A 19,757-nucleotide genomic window follows, 5' to 3' on the forward strand; every position below is an offset into this window, starting at 1 on the left:
AAACTATTCAGCCATAACTGTCAGGTTAAAAATTAATCCCTTTTAGTTGTAAAGTTGGTTTTGAAAGTAAACATCTCAAGCATCCTTTCTTTAGAGTTAAAAAGCCTGAGATTTCTTCACTGAGATAATTCCCCAGTCTAGAACTTCTGTTGCTAGTTTCTACCTTTTAGTTCATAATCTAGGTTAAGTTTTATCTCATTAAATATCCCTAGCTTGTCATCAGTCACTAAGACTAGAAAGGATAAAAAAAATCTTCCCTGAAAGATTGTGGTTAGTACCCTGACCAAGAGTTGCCTTGGTAGCAGGCCCAGGACAGAGTGCGCAGAGAGGTAAGCACATTGTGCATGGATCAGCCTGACCCTACCCTGGCCATGATAGGTGGTCAGTCACCCTGGAAATGGCATCCTGTAACCTGCTATTGGTCATAAACTTTGAGTTGGATACATGATCAGAGCTGATGACTAAACCCCAGCAGGACCAGGCTTAGCCTAGGCAGCCACACCCAAGCAGACACTGGCACAGGATAAACACAATGGCCAGAGTCATAAAAGTTCACTTCCTTCTATGCAAAGTGTTTCTGTTAGGGAAACAGGCCAGACAGGGCATTGCCCACACTCTGAATCACAAGGACCATATTATAGAGGGTTTTATGACAATCTTAGGAAGGCAAAATAATTTTTCAAAGCTTCGTGAATTTCAACAGTGGCAATGTCAGTTTTCTTGTAGTTGTCGTTGATCCTGAAAATGTGAAAGAATCCTGAGAAAGAAGAAGCATCTTTATTTTGAACAAATGCCAATTGTAAGTTTTCTAAACCCTTACAGTGTTAGTGATTCATTTAATTGTCTATATTTCAGCTATAAACCACTGTAACACAGCAACCATGGTTTGTAAAAGTTGATGACAAATATTGAGCATTATTTTCCTCTAATGGCAAAGAAAAAATAAGGCTTCAATCAGATTTCATCACAAATTAAATTTTCTAAATTTTTTAAAATTCTGTGTATTTTAGTCATTTTTATTTTAAGATTTCAAAGTTTTTAGTTGCTTGATGTTTGCTCATTTATATTTCTTAAATATGCTTTATTAAGAACCATTCCAATAACCAATAAAAATATAAATTTTTATAATTTTTTAGGTTCAATGAAAGTACTTTAAAAAAAAAGCCTTGGGCTTTCTGGGAAGATGGAGCTATGAAATAATTGGTTCCTTGAGGAAATTAATGTCTAGTGGTGAAAATGAGAAAAGTAAATGATGCTCATTTAAAACTAATTGTGGCAAAAATCATAAGAGAGGCACTACGCTATTGTGTCTACACAATGCTATTGGACTTAATGGAGACCAGAATTCTAAAAGGCACTGTCATGCTGACAGCTCTGACTCTACTACCACTAGAGCCTCCCAAGATGTTGGAAAGTAATTGGAATTAAAGTGAGGGTGTTAAATAACATATTGATTTACTCCAAATTGCTTATCTAATCTACAAGTTCTGTGGATCCCATATAACACTAAATAATTGGCTTATACATGTGTCCTAATTAATTTCATTGATCTCTTATAGATTGGTAAAAATAACTGGGAAAAACTGTAAATGAGCAGGATACTTGGAAAATGCTGCTATAATGACTTTTATTAAATGCTAGAACAGAGGCAAGTATACATAAAAAATAAAAGGAGAACCAAGAAAATTACCTACATATTTCAAGCAAAAATGAAATTCCCACCTTTACTCTCTGAAAAAATTAGAGACATCCGATTGGATTTTTTGGGGTTACTGGTAAGTTAGTGGTATATCAGAGAATAACCCACATTTCTGTACAGGTATTGGAGAAAAACACAAAAATACTACACTTTTTATCTTTTATTCACTCAATATATAGTGTAAAGTACCTATTTTATGGTGTTATGCTAGAAAAAGTATAACAATTGGCTAGGTGGAAGTGAAAGGGAGCACTGATTTGTAACATTTGCTCATTTCTATGACCTAAATAGTTCTACTATAACCATTTCAAGATGGCAACACAAAGTCATTGAACACAGAGTTGAGATAAGATACACATAGTACACCGTTATATACTATTCCCCACTTCCAGAAAAAATAAACCTAAATAGCCTCAAGACCAAAAATAATGAAATGTGGTAAAATAATTAGAAAATGACTTTTCAGTACTTATTACCTTTGTTTTAAATATAATTTATTTAACTGTAAATTGCTATAATTTAATTTTAATAATGACTGTTACGGTTTGGATATGAAGTGTCCCACAAAAACTCACATGTGAGACAATGCAAAAAGATTCAGAAGAGAAATGATTGGGTTGTAAGAGTCTTAACCCAATCAGTGATTTAATCCCCTGGTAAGACTTAACTGAGTGGTAACTGAAGTGTTAGGGTATGGCTGGAGGAGTTGGGAATTGGGACATGACTTTGGGTATATATTTGTATCTAGCAAGTGGAGTCCTTCTCTGCTTTCTGATCACCAATGATGTAAGCTGCTTCCCTCCACCTCGCTCTCCTGCCAGGATGTTCAGCCTTGCCTAAAGCCTAGAACAATGGAGTCGGCCTTCTATGGATTAAGACCTCTGAAACCATGAGCCCTCAAATAAGCTCTTCTTCCTCTACAGTTTTCTAGTCAGTTCTTTTAGACACTAAAACACTATTTGACAATCAACTTAAAAGAAATGTGGAAATTTAACAATCATTGTTCATGAACCAATGTGAGTAGGCCCCAAAACATCACTACTATTGGGTGTCAGGTACTATGCCACAAGCTGGTGACATTGGTATGAGACATATTTTCTGTTCTTACACAGAATGCAGAAAGATTAAGGACAAATATTATTCAATTCACAATAGCAATAAATATTATAAAAGAAAAATAACAGGAACCCAACCTTCTTTTGGGGGGTGAAGCTGAGGAAGGGTTAGAGAACAGAACCTTATGTTCCCTGGGCCCCTACCCGAGGGAGACTTTTAAATTTAGTCTTGAAAAATGAATAAGAGGCTAAGGTCAAGATTGAGAAAAGTGACAAAAGTTTTCCAGAGGAGAGAAGAACTGACCAATGACCCTGTGTATGGCCACCTTGATGTAGATAGTTGTAAGCAAGGAAGAGAGTGGCAAGGTGGCTGAAGTGGTTCATGGACAGATCACACAAGAAGTCTTGGACTGTCCTAGGGATGCTGGTCTTTCTAAAAGAATAGGCAAACATTGAAAGTTTTAAATGTGAGCAAGACATTGACAAGTTTATATTCATGCATGAAATTACTTGATCTTCTGGTGAGGATGATAATGGGATTTAGAAGGCAAAAATGGAAACAGAACTGCCTTAGGAAGGTATTGCAGTACTAAGGTTGAAAAAGAGTATTGGTTTGGATTAAGTTGTTGACAATAGAGAAAGAGAGATGAAAGATTTATTCTGAAGACATAACTGATAAGACCTATCATAAAAGAGAGTTCATGATCACCAATATGTTTCTTCCCCTTTTCTTGGGCACCTGACTACATTTTTCAGGTGAGTGTGTGTGTGTGTGTGTGTGTGTGTGTGTGTGCGCGCGTGTGTGTGATGTTAGATGGGGCAATATGACTGAGTTCTAGCCAGTGGAACATATGTATGAATATAATCACAACACTTCCAGACTGATTCCATAAAAATCTCCTGTATTAGTCAGCTTTACATTACTACAACAAAAAGTCTGAGACAGTTAACTTATAAGGAGAAAAGAATTATTCATCTCACAGTTTGGGAAGTTCAAAGTTCAAGATCAGGAGGCCCACAACGATTTGACCTCTGATGAGAGTGGTGGATAGTAGCACATTATGGTCAGAATGCATCTGTGAACAAATGGTACATCTGAAACTGAAGCAGAGAGAAAGAGAGCAGGCAGGGCCAGGCTTGTTCCATTTTTAACAATTCTCTTGTGAGAACTCAAGGAGTTGCATAAGAACTACCAAGAGGCTGCGTGTCTTCCAAGAGCACACCCCCAGTGAACTAAGGTGATCCCACCAGGCTCTACTTGCTAAAGATTCCACCACCTCCCAAAAGCATCACCCTGGGACCAACCTTAATGTATGGACCTTTGGGGGAACATTCAACATTCAAATCATAGCATCTCTCCTAGGTAATTATTCATTTTTTTATCCCTTCCACTGTGACCTTGAAAGCTGTGTGCTGAACATGGCAGATCCACAAGGTAGAAAGTGCCTCAGACCCTGAGTCACTGTTCTGAGAACCACCCAATTTATAGGGGAGTGCTACATAAGCAATAAATCAATTTTACTGTGGTAAGTCACAAAGATTTGCATGGGGGAGGATGGAGGATTGATTAGACATGGAGAGTGATAGGAAGGGTAGGTATCCAAGATAACTATGGGTTTCCAGTGTGAACAACTGTGCAGAAGTCATTTAATGACATGGGAATATTGGAAAGGAAGGGAAATTATGAATTTTGTCCTTGCTATTTTTAATTTGAATATCTATGTAATAATGAAAGCCAAATATTGATGTATATAAAAAAAACTCAAAGGAGAAAACCAATTTGAGTAAATTTAAGAGTTATCAGCACATGAACAAAGCTACCACTTGAATAACCTCAGTTGGTCATGTCAATGGTGCTACCTGGAGTCATATGTGCACACCCTAAATGACTTTATGTGGATGGAAGAAAAAAAATCATGATAGAAAAAAAATAAATATAATAAATATCCTATACAGAGAGCATAAAGTAAAATGTTGAAGAATAAAACTTGAAAGAGCTTCTTTTTCCTATTTTTTTCTTTTCTTGTTTTTGGTACTCAGGATTGAACCCAAAGGTACTTTACCACTGAACTATATCCCTACCCCTTTTTATTTTTTATTTTGAGACAGGGTCTTACTAAGATGTTAAAACTGGCCTCAAATTTGTGATCCTCCTTCCTCAGTCTCCTGAGTTGCTGGGATTACAGGCAAGTGCCACTTCAGCTGGCTCTGAAAGCTCTTTAATATTTTAAATTAGGTTATAGAATGAGATGGTTCAAAAATAACCTGAGCAGATTGGGCAAGAAAGGTAGAACAATATGTTATCAGGATGTCTATATTATTTAGCTCATGCTGCCACAACAAAATACTACAGACTAAGTAGCTTAAACAGCAGAAACTTATTTTATCACAGTTCTGGTGACTAGGATGTATAAAATCAAGGTGCTGGCAGGGTAGGTTTCATTCTGAGGTGTCTTCTTTTGACTTATAAGCAGTTATCATCTTGATTTGTACCCCCGTGACTTCTTCTTCGAGTGCAAACAGAAGGCTAATAAGATCTTCAGTGCCTGTTCTTACAGGGACCTTAATTCCATGAGGTCCCACACCCTCATGACCGCATCTAATCCCAATTATCTCCCAAAGGCTCCACCTCCATATACCATCACATTGGAGGTTAGGACTTTAATGTATGAATTTGTGGGGATTCAAACTGTCCATAACATCAGCCAACTGAAGTTTCTTCAAGAAAGAGAGCAACTATGCTTAAAGTTGAGAAGTACTTCAGAAAGATGAGGACTGAAATTGTCTATTGTATTTAACGCCACAGGGGTCATTGGAAACGATAGCAAAAGCAACATTAGTCAAGTGGTGGAGAGGGAAAACAACTCGGATTTTATCAGGAAACAAATATGGCATAAAGATCTGGAGGAATTTGGTTGTGAGAAAAGAGAAGTACCTGAAATGGTTCTGGAGGCCATGGAGGAATTTTGGTTTTATTTGTATTTTATGTGGTACAAAATGTTTGAAGGCTCCCATAGTGAGAAGATAAGAAATATGGAATTCACCCGGGGAAAAGTGCTTAAAATTTGTGGATAAGAACATTTTCTCTGAGTTGAGTAGAATGCCTTACCCTAGAAAAGATCCAAGACAAAAAAATAAATAAGTTCTTTAAACATTTTGATAGAGAATGGATGCCCAGGAAAATTTGACCTGCTGATTTTCAAAGAAAGCATTTTAGTCACATCTGCTTTTTACAGGAAAGATTATTGCTAAAAAATCATAAATCTCTGTCCAACAGTAAATGTAGCTGTGATCTCAGCATATAAGGAACTATGTAGTAAAACCACTATCCTGATGGATCTTAGTGAAGTTTCTCTTGGATGCTTGTTTGTTTATGGTTTCATTGAGTCAATTTATAATTCAAGTCTGTGTTTCTTCTCATTCAAATTGCTGTATGTGTCCACCTGTCCAATGAAAGCACTTGAAAAATCAGCTTTAAGACTGTCTTTGAGAACATTCAAAATCCTCCTTTCTGGTTATTTTAATATATTCAATACAATATTAACCACAGTCAACCTACTGTGCAATAGAAGACCAGAACTTATCTAACATACAGAACTTTGTGCCCGCTGACCAATCTCTCCTCATTCCTCCCTCCCTCCTTCCTATTCTCTTCTGCCTTTGGCAACTACTCTTCTTCTCTCTATTTCTGTGTGATTGTAGACCATAGGAGTTTAGGGTGATGTTAACTCTAAGAATTTCCTTCATCTCCAAAAATAGTTTGCTAAAGACTTTCTAGTATCCCTGCAAAACTGAAGCAACATGTCCCACATTCATTTTATATTTGAATATTAGTATTCCTTCTCATTCATCTTTTATCCACTGTGTATTAAAAGTTGCAAATTCTGTGTCATAACCTTTCTTTTTATCCTTAGTGTCTCCACCTCTGAAAGGGGGAACATCATGTACAGACAGGGTTAGAAGGATATTGATATCCATGCTAGCAGATAGTTTACCACATCTACTATTGGACCTTAAGCTTGTAAACTCTAGTTAATTTCCTTTCCACTAGGCATGACTATTTTCGTGATTTAATTTTATAAAAAGAGTATAAGATGATATTCTACTTGAAGATGGATTGTTTATTATCATTCAATAAAGAGAGAACTCAGTTCTTTGACTTATAAAAGATGCTCTTGTATCATGAGATTGTCACTGATGTTTTCTCGGTGCTTATCCATTTATTAAGGGCATGAAATCTCCCTCTACCATAGTGGACCATAAGTGAAGCATTGCCTTACAGGCATTTTGAATTAAGTGGATTTTTTTAACAGCAAATCATAGCACCAACAAGCATAAATAAATGTTCTATTATCTTTAAGAGACAAGCAACAGGAAAATTTTATGAATCTGTTATTCTAAAGCATTATGTATAAATATGTAGTCAAGATTGCTTTTCAAATTCAAGTTCAGATATTTTAGATAATGTCTTTTTTTCTGCCTACTTTCAGTTTGACTTCAAACAATTGGAAGTCTTTTAAAGACAAGAGAGTAATCTTCACAAGACCAGTGGACATTATGTCAATATTTCTTGTGGTAAAGAAAAGCAGATTAGATTGAATGTCTGTGTCATTTTCTCATGATTAGGTCAACAAATTTTCCATTTTCTTCTTTCTTTTCTTTTTATTTTGTTAAAGACTATCATGAAATCTAGTGAAGCCTCTAATAACTGAAGGAAAATGTTTGGGCATGAGAGCATCTATCAGGGCTCAGGATTTCAAAACTATGTAAGAATTTTTAGAATGAATTTTGAAAGTACAAGGAGTAAATAATTTCACAATTAACTTAAAGGGACTTGAGTGACTAGAAAAGAGAATTCTTTGTGTGGAGAAGGCTAGTACAATTGCTGGGCAAGGGTCTTTCCCTGCACCATGTAAGAAAAAGGAAATCTGTTTCTGTTGGTAGTAGTGGTTAAAAATTATTGAAAATCTATTCTGAATCAATTGTTCTACTGGGTGCCGGGTGTGTGTGTGTGTGTGTGTGTGTGTGTGTGTGTGTGTGTTACTTCAAAACAATTCTTGGGCTAATCCTCCATTTTACAGATTAAGAAGCTATGTTTCAGAGAGGTGAACTGTCATAATCAAAAGCCATCTACTGAGTTGGTGCTTGGATATGTCCAGAGCTGTTTAATTTGTGCTAGTGTGCCCTCCAAACCATAAATGAATTACACGAATGGTAATCGGGTTTGCCCAAAATATCTCTGATTTTCTTTCTCACTCCTCAAGCTTTGGGCTTCTCTCATTTAAAATTCCTGCTCAGGAAAAAGCATGTGACAAAATACAGCACCCCTTCATGTTCAAAACACTAGAAAAACTAGGGATAGTGGGAACATACCTCAACAAGCTATATATGCTAAACCCAAGTTCAACATCTTTCTAAATGGAGAAAAATTGAAAGTATTCCCCCTAAAAACTGGCACAAGACCAGGATGCCCTCTTTCACCACTTCTATTAAACAAGGTCCTGGAAACCCTGGCCAGAGCAATTAGATAGGAGGAAGAAATTAAAGTGATAAAGAATAGGAAAAGAACTCAAACTATCACTATTTGTCAATGACATGATTATATACTTAGAAGATCCAAAAGATTCCACTAGAAAATTTTTAAAACTCATAAATGAATTCAGCAAAGTATCAGGTTATCAAATCAACACCCATAAATCAAACATGTTCCTATACATCAGTGACAAATCTACTAAAGGAGAAATTAGGAAAACTACCTTATTCACAGTAGCTTAAAAAAAATTAAATTCTTGGGACTCAATCTAACAAAAGAGGTAAAAGACCTCTACAATGCAAACTACAGAACACTAAAGAAAGAAATTGAAGACCTTAGAAGATGGAAAGATCTCCCATGCTCTTGGAAAGGCAGAATTAATATTGTCAAAATGGCCATACTACCAAAAGCATTATACAGATTTAATACAATTCCAATTAAAATCCCTATGACATTCTTCAGAGAACTAGAAAAAGCAATCATAAAATTTCTATTCAGATGCCTTTTCTTTTCCTCTTTGAACTAGGTTCAAATGAGGCTCTCAGAGCAAACCAGAAAAAAAATCTGGTACACAGGAAAGAAACTACTTTTGTCAACTTCCAATTTCTAAGATGGATCATTTGATTTTTTTGCAGAACTTTTATCTTTAGCATCATGAAATTTGGAGACTGAGCATGAATTTAGCATTCCATGTGCCACCTACACTCTTGACATCTTCACAGGAGAACCTCAGAACAACTGAAGGAAATCCAACATGTAACATTGAAGACCAAGCACTATGATCATTGAGCCTGAGATAGAGAAGTTACTGATAAGGATTGTCATATAGATTTCATATGAAATGGCTGTGTCTTCAGAGACCCTGTCAAGGAGTTGCAATAAGCATGAAGGCCTCAGGGAAAGCAGCCTGAGGTTATTTCACTGGTTACTTATTGTAAAGGTTGTTTCCTTCTTGTTAAGTTCTAATAATGCAAAGTAAGCCACGGAGAACCTTGGCAGGACCATAGATTTAGCTTTACTACAATCTCACCCATTCAATAATCATGATAATTCCTCATATGGAACCCTTTCCATCTGCACCTAGTGACTTTTTCTCTCTGATTGTTGTGTTACTTCAGTTTTTCAGAAAGTTGCGTACTAATACGGCAGAGGCCTTTGATAATGTTGCTGTGATTGGATCTTGATAATGGTCTTTCTACCTGTAGGTGTAACTTCTGAAAGTTGTTTTGAGGGTGTTGGCCAGCAATTCAGCATGGTAGTGTTAATGGTTGACCACAAATACTGAGGTTGTAATGATCAAAATGCAAAATAAAGTGGCACTGAGTAGCCATGTTTCCCTCTCTCCTACATGGATTATTCTATATCAGATCCTACATTAGAAGAGAAGGCAAAGGAGGGATAGGGGAAAATATGAGTAACAGAACATTGAATACCATGATGACTTAGTATGAAAATTATTTTACAAAGTAAGAAGAAAGTCATATCTGAAGTGATATGAAATTGTTTCTAAAGATCAAGTGAAATTCCCTTTTAATCATAGCATTTGTAAGCATGAGACAGTTTATATTTAATATACATCATATATTCCACATATCTATTAGTATTGGTTTAATCTAATAATTCAAAGTGTTTGCTCTTAAAATTTTGTAAGGTTTCTTTCTATACTCCCCACTTGGAAATTAGCTGACCTTTATAGGCCAGAAGGACTTTCTCAATCAAAAAGTTTTTATGAAGTTGGGAAGTTTAGTTTCCTTCCTTTCAAGTTTGAGAACAGTATTATTATGAAATCAGGGTTTTGCCTTAAATCCAGACTGAAGGGCATATATCTATGGGTGAAGAGAAGAATGTGTTTAGCATAACTGAATGGAAGTGAACAGCAGTTCTATCCTAAATCCACCCAGTCATAATGGGTTGTTGATAGTCTGATCCTGCCCTAAAATCAGTGTTCCCTGATTGCCACCCCTCTCCCAATTCACGCCTCTGCCCTATTCATGCCCGATTCTGTTCATTTCCTAATAATTTCCCCAAAAGCACCTTTGCTTCTGGGTCCTAGGTATTCCACAGTGAGTCCTTCCTGGATGCTAGTATTGATACATTAAATAAGAATAATGTCTAACTTGAGAAGCCAGGATCTTCATTGAATCTTGCAGAAAGCAGAAGTAAACCACACCCACTTCTTCACGTATTGTATGCATTTCTTTCCAATGGCAATGATGATGCTTTTATTTTTATGGTATGTGTTCTAGTTGTCATTACATCTTCTGATTTTGAGCTAAGAGAATGCTGTATTCTCATTTCACAGATAGGGAGACAAAAACTCAAAGAGTTTAAGATCACAAGACCAGAACTGAACTCAGATTTTTTGACAGAGATCCTTCTGTTTTTATCTCTGACAAAAGCAATGTAAATATTGTGTTCTTTTATATTGTTGTTATTGTCCAAAAAATGAGATAAACATTTCTAAGGATTGCATATTAGATTTAAATGAAACCTTTATGTGGTTGAGCACTGAATAGGAACATCTTGTAGTGATCTCTCTGAATAATTTTTTAAACTAATAATAGAAGTAAATTTATGAGGGACTTCTGAAAGATGGAGAAAACTATATGAACACCAACTTTCATGTTGACTTTTTGTTCAATTGGTGTTCTAAGCAAATCATGTTGAATATCTGTGTTTGATTCAATAGTGGCTTTTGAAACTTACTGTATTCTTATATAAAATACTAGCCTCTGCTTTATTGTAATATATCAAGGTTGGTCACCAAACACATAAATACTGAGTACAGCTGTTGAGTTTAATAAAACCAAAAGTTTGAGCTAGCAAATGAAAAATTATATATTATTGGAAACTTGTGCTCAAAGTTGAAACCTGAAGGAAATATTTTAGCACAATCACAATATTACGTTGCAATCATTATTTAATTTATCTCCTCTGAAATGACTTAGGGAAGTGCTCGAAAAGCCCTATTTACCTCAGCCAGGAAGTAAGGCAGTGGTCAATGAGTGAATGAAGTCATGAAAATCTGACAAAGCCACCATTGTAAGAGCACCTCGGAGTATTGTTCATCGTTGACCAAGTGAGGAATAAGTGCTGGGAAGTTTTAATTTCATCTAAACTAAAGGATAGGGCCATGGAATGATATCAAATTAGCCTTTTCTTGAATTGTTTGTTTCCTCTTAATTGGAAAGGATCAACCTAAATGCACCTGGAAGAAAACAATGTCTTCCAGTAGTCACCAAGATTTTGAAAAAGTTTTACATTTTCAAAATGTGCTTAAGTCAATAACATACTTCTATCTACCCATAAATAGATAGTACACAAGCTTTCATATGTGCTATGCTTCATATGCATATATGTGTAATTTATATATTTGCCATTCGGTTTTTTCAAGATAAACTTCAAGAACCCTAAGCAACCTGTGCATTTCAATTGTCACTTTGAACTTTGGAACAAAGGGGAGACTGTAAAACCAGTTTATAAAAAGTATTATGAGATACCACAACTGGCATTTTTACGACCTTATTAAACTACATTCAAGTGGCATAAATTATATGTAATGAAAGTGAAAAGGATCTCTGACCCGATTTTAATATTGAGTGCATGCTTATTAGTTTGAGATTTTTTTCTGAATAGAAGCCTTTTTTCAAACCTTAGCAGTTGATATTAGGTGGAAGTCATAAATGTCAGATTACATTAAACTATTTTGGTTCATAGTATAGCACAGCCATTAAGTTACTAGAGAGTAATGAGGAGGTCTTCTCACAAGTAAAGCCGAGGGTGTTAATTTAGATTTGAAACATTCCACCTCATTATAACAGCCAAATTAATTTGCCATGTGTAGAAGCAGCAAAAACCAATATTTGAAATGTGAAAGACCTCCTTTTGGTAGAAGAGCAATAGAAAAGAACTTTACAAAGTTCCTTTTCCTTAAGAGTAGGCACATTGGTCCCTCTGAGGCTAATTATTACTAAGTCTTAAGGAGTCTCCAATATGGAATTTCTATTCAAGAAGTTGAATTGATAGAATTAATTAAATGTCAAAGATGAAAGGAAGTCTAGCCATTTAGACAGGCCAAGTTCGAAAATGTGTATACATAGAAATATAAAGTTGATTAATCTTCAATTTTTGTACCTTATTATAAATGATGACTTTTCATCTGATTGTGGAGGTTTTGTTTAGGCATTGATTACACTGGAAAAGATAAGTTGGGGCTAGGGACACACTAATTTGGAGGACTATGGAACAAAGCATGGAGCATCCTGAATTTCAAGTGTCTACTTTTTTTTTATTTTCACAGACTCCATTTTGATTTATTGTACACAAATGGGGTACAACTTTTCATTTCTGTGGTTGTACACTATGTAGAGTCACACTATTCGTGTAATCATACTTGTACATAAGGTAATGTTTGTCTCATTCCACCATCTTTCCTACCCGCTCCCCATTTCCCTCTACACAATCCGAACTTCCTCCATTCTTCTCTCCATTCTTCTCTTACTTGAGTGACTATTTGTTAAAAGGCAGGCAAATTAGGAAAACCTGACAACATAAAGAAAGGAGGATATTTCATAAGAACACCAAACTTAGACAACATACTGAACAAAAATAGTAAAGTGACAAGAAAATCAATGTTGGATTATTTATCAATAATTTGTAAAATGTAGGAAAAACCGAAATGCAAAAATAAACTGATGAAAGAAAAGGCTAGTTTATAGTGGCCCAGCCCTGAGATAGACAAAAGTACTGATTATGGTAGCTACAGAATAGTCAAATGAGGGAACATTAAATGAAGTGGCTCTTCTCAGGACAGCAGGTTACTGAGGCATTGTTAAGACACCATAAGGATTCCTAGAAATTCCTGTGTTCTGTAGCAAATAAGGCTAGCAAGAGAGGCAATAGCCAGCCATATTACCTGCTAAAAGATCTGGAGGAAGTGAGACCATGCAAACCATTAAAATTTAGAGTAAAGGCAACTTTAGTCTCTTTTGCTTGTCTCTTGCTTTCTAGATCACGAAGTGCTTTATTCACACAGCAGCCATGCCAAATGCCTGACATATATATTTCATTTTCCTCATTAGAAAAATGAAAAGTTAGACCACTTGCTCAAGATCACTCAGCTAATTATTGTCTTGTCATTTATAGATTATCTAGCTGGTAACTGTCTCATCTTTAAGTGTCTCCACCAAGAATACAGAATAATTTCTTGTGAAAACTTACTTCACTGATTAAAAAAAAAAAATTTGTTAAAAATAATTTTTCTTGCAGTATATTTTTAATGATCTAGGCTTTGCATATTCTAACATGACATTCTGGATTAATAATAACCATAATGAATACTTAAGTATAATTTTGCTGTTTGAAAACTATTACCAATATTACCTAAATTATAACATAAAGCTGTGATTTCTACTTTCATCCAATAAGGTTACAAAAACATACTGGCATTTTTTGAATCTCCTTTTACTTTCTTACATGTTCAGACTTCTCATCCTTCTCTAGATGGGCCCCTTTGCCCATCTATTAAATTGTGTTTCCAGATATGGAGATAAGATTCTGGAAGTACTCTGAGCAGAATAGAACTAAGAGAGAAGAAGGACAATGTTGGTTGATACGATACAGAAAGGGAAGAGAGGAGGAAGATGAGTATACAGTACTAGTTTCTGGTAGTCGCTATAACAAATTACCATAAACTGCATGGCTTAGACTAGATATTCATTCTGTTAAGGTTATAGAAGACAGAAGTCTGAAGACAAGGTGTCGTTAGAATTGGTTCCTCTGGAGACACTGAGGGAGAAGGGGTCTGAGCTTCTCTCCTGGCTTCTGGTGTTTGTAAAGAAATCCTTGGTGCTCCTGGACCTGTAGATGCACTGCTCTAATCTCCACCTCCACTTTTATTCACCTTTTTCTCCCGGCTTCTGTTTATACATTTTTGTTTCTTATAAGACATTCTCATTGAGTTTAGGGCCTACCACACAATCTCATCTGGAACCTTAACTAATCACATTGACAATAACCCTATTTTCAAATCAGATTATAAACTGAGGTTCCGTGTGAGTGTGAATTGGTAGGGGTGGCACTAATGAAACCACTAAAGAGGAAGAGGTTTTGAGGACTTCATGTGTATCTGATAATTATGATTATTCCCAGGCATTGGGTGTTTTAAAAAAAAATGATTACCTTTAGTTGAAATGAGTAAACTGAATTGAATCAATGTGTTCATGTCCTGAAGATAAAAAAAATTATTTTAATTTGAAGATACCATGATTCTGTTCAGTGGAGTGATTTTTATTAGCAGAGATGTCATAATTCCAAACAAAGAGGTATTTAGTGCCCGACATAGTAATTTTCAGTGAGGTTCCTGACATTCCATTGGAAAGTTACTAGGTGCTCAGTCACAGAGCATGGAGAAGGGCCAAAATGAAACGAAAGAAGTGTAATAACTGGACATATGGAAGCAATGTAGTGATTCTATTAAGAAGTGACAGATAATGGCCATGAGGATTGCAAATCCATCACACAGTTTTCAATGATACATAAAGAACAGAGACCTTAAAATTCTGTTCCTTTATAAATGGATGTTTTCCCTCTTGTCTAAATTCCCTGAAGACCATAGCTAACAGCATAGAGTGTCGATGGAAATTGAATGTGTGATCTCAGAAAATTTAGAGAATGAAATAGGGGAGAATTGGTGCTCAGGGACTAATTGACAAAAGTGAGAGTGTCAAACAGTTGAAAATTTTCTGGATAGGTCTTGCCAGGTGGACTGATAAAAATTGGGGCCTGAGCAATATCTGAAGGTTGACTATGGTTGGGTTTAACTTGCCAGTGGAAAAAGCAATGAATTCAGGAGATGCATATATCTTGTAGGAGGTAGGTATTGGAAGAAGAGAAGTTCTAGCAGCTATAACAGAGTGCTAAGAATCGTGGTCTAATGGGGAAATGACTTTTATTGGCATCTATACTTCTTCATTGTGGAACAGGCTAAGCTTAAGTTAGTCTTGACCTTTTTAAAAAGGTGGCATTGCAATAAAATGCAAAGCATTCAAGCATGGGTGATGGTGGGAGGTGGAACACAGGCATCAAAATTGTCCATTTCCTCTTGAATTTTACTTCAAGTTGATGTTATACAACTAGAGTTCAGTAAAAACAATATGACAAACTAGAAAGAACTTATAAGAAACCACATGTTCTTTGCTTTATTTAAAAATGTGACCTGTGTGGCATGTTTGTATCTGAACTTCTTGAAAAAAATTACCAAAAAAAAAAAAAAAAAGAAAGAAACCTCCTTCCATATCCCTAAGTGAAAAGTTAGCAGAGTCCCCCCATTCTTCAATAACTGTTCCTTCAATGGCCACGTCTCATGCCCAGACTGCAACTTGTTCACTGGCTGCCTAAATTTCACACAAATCTAATGAATGCTTCAAGATTACTCCAAAAGCACTTTTCCTCTCCAAAGGAAGACAGGCTTGAAACTTTACTGTTTCCCAAAATGCATTCACTCTGTTCTTGTGTGCACCAACCCAAACAAGGCATTTTGATGTTTTTTTGTAAAAATATGGAGTATGTTATATATGGTTAATAATTTATGTTAAATTGTCCTTCCTCAAGTCTGACACAGAGGCAAGATAGTCTTCTTGTGCATGGTATTTTGATACCATAAAAAACTGAAGATTTAATTAGTTCCTCTGAATATTTGCAAGAATGAGAGAGTGAAAAACTGTGAACTCAAAGCAAATTTAGTGAGTGGTTCAAGACAGTGAATAAGGCAAGAACAAGATAGATTTATTAGTGCATTCTGTCAACCTGGAGATTTAGTGACCTGCAGATGGAAAGGTTGTTTCCTACCACATTCTACACACTGAGGTTATCACTGATTGGTTGCAGAATGTCTAGCCTTCCCATAATCCTCTGTATTGCCAGCACATAAAATCAGAATGACTAAACCTGGTTATTCACACACTCATTCCATGATAAAGCATTAGCTTCTCACATCTGTTAGGAACTCTTCATTTCTGTGGCTGCAGCAAATCAAAGGAAATATTCACTGAGTACAGTCTCAGACCATCCTCGGTGTTTGAGATATGACAGTAAACAAAGCAAAGCTCTCCATCAACCTGCACATACATTCCATCAGAGGACAACAAACAATGGATATGTAATCAATATGTAAATTTTACTATGTGTTTGATTAGAAGAAGTGCTATGAAGAAAGAAAGGTACATCAGGGAAGGGGGTACCCAGAACAGTTAGGGCCAGGTGAGAGGGTCAGAGTCATTAAGTTGGGATTTTGAGGCAGGGTGATGAGGGAAGACTTCACTGGAATAGTAGATTTAGGTAAATACTTGGAAACAGTGAGGGAACTTATCTTGTAGCTGTCTAGAGCTCAAGAATTCCAGGCAGAAAGAATACTCAGGATAAAGACCCCAATGCAGGAGCAACCCTGGCATATCACAGGACAAAGAAAATTCAGATTTCTACCCCGTATATGAAAGAAAAATGTGTATCATATCCAGCCTGAATGCACTGGTCTTTTCTCCTATATTGTTTTAGATCTATGTAAGACTCATCTGTCATAGAAGGAGAAATTATTTCATTAGAAAATGTGGGATTGAGAGGCTACTATCATCTAAAACCTTTTTTCTTGGATCTTAATATGAATTTTCCAATGCATTCCAGGAAAGCAAAGCATGCTTGAGTATTAATAAGAGTATACAATATTTCCTATAGTTCTCCTTAGTAATTTATCATCTGTGTAGATAAACATCTAAGCCCCTTTCTTTCACATGGCAATGTTCAAGACATTTGGATTCAGCTATAAAAAGTAATTCTCTACCCTAATGTTAACCTAGACAGGAATTGACATCAAAACTGAATATCCACTGAGGCTTTATTAATTAACAGATGTGGCCCTGGCCAGGCATTTTTATCACCCACCAAACAAGGAACATTTTACATGGATAGTGCCTTAACAAAACTGACTTGTGTTGGAATCCAGTTTCTCTTTCCAGTTTTTGTAGCATGTCTCATTCTTCAGTGAAATGAAAATTTTTAAGAAAAGAAAATGGATTAGTCAAGATAAACTTAATTTCTTCTTTGACCATCTTTCAGTGCTGTTTATAACATACTTAACTAGCACTAAGGATAAGACATTTAAACCTTAAAATTATAGCAAAACAAACCAATGAACTATCAAGGAAAGATTAAGATGTATACTTTATTTCAAAGTAATATTCCTCCACTTTTAACATTAGGAATACCTAGATCTTGGACCATTTTTGCATTAAGAAAAAGTTTCCCAAAGAATATGATTTCTAGTATCCTCAAAACTCAAGGACAATGTAGAGAATTCTTCTGTTTTCCTCAAGAATTAAGGTAGTGGAGATTGTAAACTTTGGTTTAATAACATGGCTCAGCAGATGTCTAAATCTTAAGGGGAAAATGAATTCCAAGTGTCTGTCAGCCACTTTTTCACTACAGAATGGAAGGTAGAAAGGACATGTCTTAAACTAAGAGCTGATGGTTTCCTTCACACACCTGTGTGGAAGGCGGCTCTTGCTTGCTGGTGGCACACTCCCAACATCTGCTCCTTTCATTGAACTGAGCTGTAAATTGAAATTCCATTGCAATGTTTTTAGAACCAGTTGAAGTAAGGAGACTGTCAGAAATCCTCTTTAAACTCACCCTTATCCAAACAGGAAACTGACCCTTGGCCCCTGGACGTAACAGTACACCAGTGGAAATTTCATTATCCCCGTTTCAGCTGAACTAAGTGAAAATTAATTGTGTAATTATCTGGATGAGCGCATGTGTAAAATTTTACAATGTGCCAGTTAGATTAAGTAACGTGTTAGTGGCATGGTTTAGTGCAGAGTCAAAGCTGTCCTATAAAAATGGAATAAAAAAAATCCAACAAGGTTGGAAGGGGGGAAAAAAAACATATGTCAGAACAAATGCTTAACACAAGAAGGTAAGGTTAGGCTTAATTCCATAACCTGATGAAAATCTTACCCACCCAGAACATAGGTAAATCTGACAGTGTTGGAAGGTGTGTGTGTGTGTGTGTGTGTGTGTGTGCGCGCACACACGTGAGCTGCACGTGCAGTCAGTCACACATGCACACAAGGAGTTTTGTGTAAATGACCTCTTCATTTACTGTAATTTAATTACTAAAATATTTCACTTGCCCACTATTGTTTTTTGTATGTAGTTTACCAACCACATGAGAACAGGCAGGTTGTATTCAGTGGATGGTATTATTCATCTCTGAAGTACTTTATTCATTGGTTCATTGAAATCCTCTTATTTATCTTCTGCACTTAATTCTTTAAACAAATAATGCAAAAAATGCTGCTTCATGACTTAAGATCATTTCATTATAATATGTAGGCAGGGTATGAATCACCTTTAACACCGAATGTATATTTTCAATATGAAGATGTTTGTTCACTTCTATAAAGATTTTAAGGAAGATTCTTCCCTGAGGTTTGCTTCCTCCCCAAAAAATATTGCCCTATGGAAACAATTTCCATTTCAAAGTCTCTGGACTATTTAGATAGCAGGATTTCTGGATGAAAGTTGCCATTTGGGTAGAGGCTTTTTGAACACACAGAGTGTCCCTCAATGACGTCTAAGTATTGCATTGAAATCTCAGCAATTCTGGATGTCCAGTTTCACCCTATTAGTGCTATCTTGGCAAATCCAGATTCTAATTTATGACTCTTGACTACTTTTTTCATTCCTTGTACTATGCATTGGCACCCTAAAGCTATGTTTACAGTGAAAGCCTACTAAGAATTTTCTTCCACCACCCTCCTCAAAAATGAAAGAATAAAATTATTACAAGAATAGTTACATCTTAAATGTAAATACTCAAAAAGTGTGTTTTAATCTTTTTTAAAACTTGGTTTAATATCATACTATTAGATGGTTGTACACTAGGTAACTAGAACTTTAAGAGACTGTAAATACTCTAAGAAAACTGTAAAGACTATGTGTATATTAACTGGAAAATATTCTAGTGTGTATAAATGTGGTTTTTAAAGAAAGAAATCATCAATGTGGTTTATAGAACAGGTCCATCGAAGGACATTAAAAGATGAGAATATTCCAAGAGAAAGGCAAAACTTCAGGGACACTAGTCTCAATGTGAAAATGAAAATCTCATATTAAACCTACATAGATTAAATAACAAGGAGGTTTTGGAATAGGCCTTTTAATTCTAAATAAAACCCAATGCCCTTTTCACCAGTTTTAGGGTCAGGAGTGGGAACAGGGTGGGGAGGGACATTGTTTGTCCAACCTTAGAGAACACCAAGGTGACCCTCTGCCCTGTGAGCTCCAGAGCCCCAGGGGGTCTGTATTGGACATCTCCTGGCCACTGGGCCCAGTGTCCCTGCACTGAAGCAACCAGTTTGCCCCCTTTCCAAATCCAGGTCTGGGAGCTCCTCTGTGCCTTTCATGAAAGGGA

Source organism: Sciurus carolinensis, chromosome 7, assembly GCF_902686445.1.
Source record: "Sciurus carolinensis chromosome 7, mSciCar1.2, whole genome shotgun sequence".
Taxonomy (NCBI): Eukaryota; Metazoa; Chordata; class Mammalia; order Rodentia; family Sciuridae; genus Sciurus; species Sciurus carolinensis.